This window comes from Limulus polyphemus, unplaced genomic scaffold, assembly GCF_000517525.1.
Source record: "Limulus polyphemus unplaced genomic scaffold, Limulus_polyphemus-2.1.2 Scaffold1340, whole genome shotgun sequence".
NCBI classification, from domain to species: domain Eukaryota; kingdom Metazoa; phylum Arthropoda; class Merostomata; order Xiphosura; family Limulidae; genus Limulus; species Limulus polyphemus.
In genome coordinates, this window is record NW_013666950.1 from 226,077 (window position 1) to 230,636 (window position 4,560).

The window sequence follows — 4,560 nt, forward strand, 5'->3', positions numbered from 1 at the left end:
GTTATTTCCCACGCGTCCATTCAAAGATCACTTCCTAAACGGGGGAGCAGCTGGATGTATTGGTGCAGCATATCCTTCAGGTTGGATGACCGAATATAATTTTCTAAAATTCATGGAACATTTTGTGAAGACAGTCAAATGTTCTAAGGATCATCCTATTGTTCTTCTACTTGATAACCATGAGTCACATATTAGCTTTGATTGTATCAATTTTGTTTGGAAAATGGTATAAATCTTCTCTCGTTCCCGCCTCACTGTTCGCACAGATTACAGCCCCTGGATAGAAGTATATACGGGCCTTTCAAGAAGTATTATTTCGCAGCAGCTGACGGTTGGCTAAAGAACAATCCTGGAAAAACAATGTGCATTTATGACATACCAACCTTAGTAACTCAAAGCCTTACACGAGCGCTTACTCCAGAAAATATCAAGAAAGGTTTTCAAGTTTCCGGCATATATCCTTTTGACCGTCACATTTTTTCAGATGATGATTTTCTACCCAGCGACGTAAAAGATCGCCCCTTGCCAAATGAAGTATCAACGCTTTTTTCTTACCTTTATTACAATCGCTAGCACCTTTTCTGTGACCACTCTCTTTCATTTTCTTTTTATCTCTGTCATCTTTTTCAAGCTGGAGTTGTTTTTTTTCGGGTGTAGAGGTCAAAATAGCCGAATATCGTTTTTTCCTGGTTATTTTGGTCTTTCGTGGGGATGCCTTCCTGAAAGATCTTATCATCTCTGGAGTCCTCAGCGGGTCTGATGTTTTCTTGTTGGTAGGAGGACTATTCACTAGTAGATGATGTCTCCAAGTTTTCTGGACACTCAGTTTCTTCCATCCGATTTTTAGGTCTCCACATAGAAACAGAATTACTAAACATCCAGAGAAGAATGGGTGCAGTGTACAGTCTGTTATAAGTGGGCTCATTATGAATCTTAAAACAAAAATGGTTATAGTTCTAGTCTGTGTCACAATCACAATTTTCACAAATATATGGACCACGAGTTTCACCTGCTGTGCTTAATAAATTTATTAAGCCTACAATTATTATATTCGCATTAAAATTTAGAAAATCTGGAATAATTACTGAAATTAGGCTTATACTCTAACATGCTAAATGTTATGAGAAGACTACAGTAGGCCTATTACAACATTTAGCATGTTAGAGTAGGCTAATTTTGGTAAATATTCCAGATATTTTTTATTGTATAACAACATGCCCTACCTATTATACCAACTTACCCCGCATCCGGGGCATATTGTTACACTTGACTTTACTTCAAAATATTTACAAAATCTTTTATGTAAACAATTTTGTTCAATATAGAATATATACTTTTGATAAAGCACATATTTATCTTTCACTTTCATTCAGTTTCAATGTATTATGATTCGGGTTATTTCGCTAGATATTGGACTTTTTCTAAAAATCGTAACAACTAGCCCCGGTCTCCCCTACTTTACAAAACATATCATATTGTTCCTAATTAGTGACCCCTCTCTAATTATCGCTCCCGGTATTTGTATTAAACTTACCTTACATGCCCGGCATGGCCAGGTGGTTAGGACGCTTGACTAGCAATTTGAGGGTTGCGGGTTCGAATCCCCGTCACACCAAACATACTCGCTCCTTTCAGCCGTGGGGGCGTTATAATGTGCGGTAAACCCCACTATTAGTTGGTAAAAGAGTAGCCCAAGAGTTGGCAGTGGGTGGTGATGACTAGCTGCCTTCCCTTTAGTCTTTCACTGCTAAATTAGGGACGGCTAGCGCAGATAGCCCTCGTGTAGCTTTGCGCGAAACTCAAAACCAAAACTTACCTTATGTGGCAGCAATACTAATTCAAGATATATTCCTTTACTTCAATCCACTCTATTACTGTAATTTTGACAGCAATAGTAATCCAACACATAATCCAGTTTTTTTCCCGTAATTTTGATTAAAAAAAAGATAAGAAAAACAAACACACACTTATTAGCAATGAAATCAACAAATTACACGTGAAAAATAGAATCCGGAACTGCACAATACTATAATTAGCGCCCCCTTTTGCAGTTTGCAACGCCTCCAGGGGTGTTAATTGGGGGGCGATACTGTATTCATCTCTTAAATCGCTATCCGTTTTAATGGTTATTTAAAAACATATATTTACTGATAACAATAACAACTGTCCCCTGGTGGGCAGTGGTAAGATTACAGACTTACAACGCTAAAATACGGAGTTCGATTCCCCGCGGACGACGCAGCAGATAACTCAATGTGGCTTTACTCTCAAACAAACAAACAAAAACGAACACACTCACCTGCGATTAAACTTGTCTACAACTTTTCTATATAGTTACAAAGGTAGAACATAACTTGTAGGTGTTGAACAACAAATTAACTCAGCAAACCTCTACGACTGATTATTATAACAACATATTTGTATTACGCCAGCGTTACCCAAAGTGTACGCCCCCTTTGGGATGCGCGAGCGATTCAGGTTGTGGTTGTTTGAAGTTAAGCACAAAGCTACACAATGCTCTGCCCCCCCCCCCTCGGGTACCGAAACCCGGTTTCTAGCTTTGTAAGTCCTGAGAAATAACGCCGTACCTTTGGGGGCGCGATTAGGGTTGAGACAGTAGAGCAATAATGCCAAATTAAGCGTTTTAATATTTCTTATTAATGAAAATAATAAGAAATTACTACAACATATATAGCATTTTAATGTGTATCCGTGTATTGCATATTGTACCTCTTTCATTCATTTGAAAACAAAAAGAAAGACATGGATGACAAAAGTTAGGGAAGCGTTGTATTACGCTACAGAAACGCTGGGGGCAACGTGGCTTAGTGGCTAGTCCCTTTGTCTCGTAGATGAAAGGTTACGAGTTCGAGGTTTGTTCGCGACATGTTGTTTTAATCATTTAATTTCTATAACAAATAACTGGGTTTTTTAACCAGTTCAGTACTCGCTCGTATTTTGACTAAGAAAATTGATGCCTTACGTAGTTAATACATTATTTAAAAGTTATGTTCCAATTGTGAAACATTTCCTCTGTTAATTATTTATGCTTAAAAAGCATGAATTTTTATTTTATCCAACTTGTCATAATAACATGATTTTCATTATAAACGTCTGTAAATTCTACTATACAAATTCAATGTTACAAGGGATGGAACTGTTAACCAGTTCACAATCGCGTCTCAAAGTTTTTGGATACATTTTATTATGCTGAATGAAGATGTTCTTAAAATAACATCGATGGAAGAATAGAATCAATCAATATAATCATATATCCTAGCCTCCCCAGTGGCACAGCGGAATGTCTGTGGACTTACAACGCTAGAAACCGGGTTTTGATACCCGTGGTGAGAAGAACACAGATAGCCCATTGTGTAGCTTTGTGCTTAATTCCAAACAAACATATATCCTAACTGCTAAATATGAGCAACTAATAAACATCATTACAGACCTATTTTATTTTACTATAGTTTTAATAATGTATCTTTTCCCGCCACATTAATAAGTGGTTTTCTCATTTCTTGTGTCGAAGAATATTTATAAATCTTTATTTTTATGACCCACCATTTTAGTACTTACATTACTTTGAATTAATAGTAACTTCTGTCTTTAAATAATATTTAGAAACAAGCCGTTACTTTTTATATATTATTTATGAAGAAAGACGAAGTTTAAATTTACTTTACGTCTCTAAAGTATAGCCAGAACGGTTTGTTTGTTTGTTTGAAGTTAAGCACAATGCTACACAATGGGCTATCTTTGTTCTGCCCACCACGGGTATCGAAATTCAGTCTCTAGCGCCGTAAATCTGCAGACATACCGCTGTGCCACTGGGGGCAGCCAGAATGGTAATAATAATATAACTGTCACGTGCTTTTGTGCTGTTTTAAAACATTGTTTTTTATATTCTTATAACAACACGTATGATTATGACATTGCTGAGAGAAACGATATTTATTATATTCTTTTATAGAACGCGTAGTTATGGCATAACGCCAAATAAATAACACTAGTATTATAAAAAGTATTATAATCTTTCTCTGCATTATCAACAGACATCTTTCTTTAAAATATAAATAGAATGTACAAGGAAAACTAACTCCTTCGAAGATACTTCAAACAAGTAATATTTTGATATTATAAACACATTTAAAATTTATAAGGTGGCACTACTAATACATACAGTTTTTTAAATAGCAATTACAATTTTTTTCTGAAATTATAAAGTTCTTTTGATGTTACTTGACACTAGATGGAACCTAAATATATTTTTTTCTTCTAATCTTATACTCGCAAAAGAAGGACCCTTAAGTAGGGTAAGCTTGAAGTGACATCTGGAGGAGCAAGTAAACGTAAGGTCGGCTTTATGTGAAAAAATATTGTGGCTGATAAAAAAAACCAGTCTTTCTTTCGTTATTGTCTATTAGAAAAAAATATATACACATTTAAAATTTAAGTCTAAATCGAAACAACATTAATAATGGCTGGAGACGGCTTGAATGGGTAATGAAGAAAAACTTTAATACAAGTTTAACATAACAGCAAATGTACAACGTTTCG

At 35.6% G+C, this 4,560-nt stretch overlaps 1 protein-coding gene across 2 annotated transcripts in view; it reads right to left on the reverse strand.

Annotated features, from left to right (window-relative positions):
• Positions 1 to 4,560, reverse strand: part of LOC106463162 (band 7 protein AGAP004871-like) — a 205,855-nt gene that overhangs the window by 138,640 nt on the left and 62,655 nt on the right. The gene's annotated exons all lie outside the window — the stretch shown is intronic.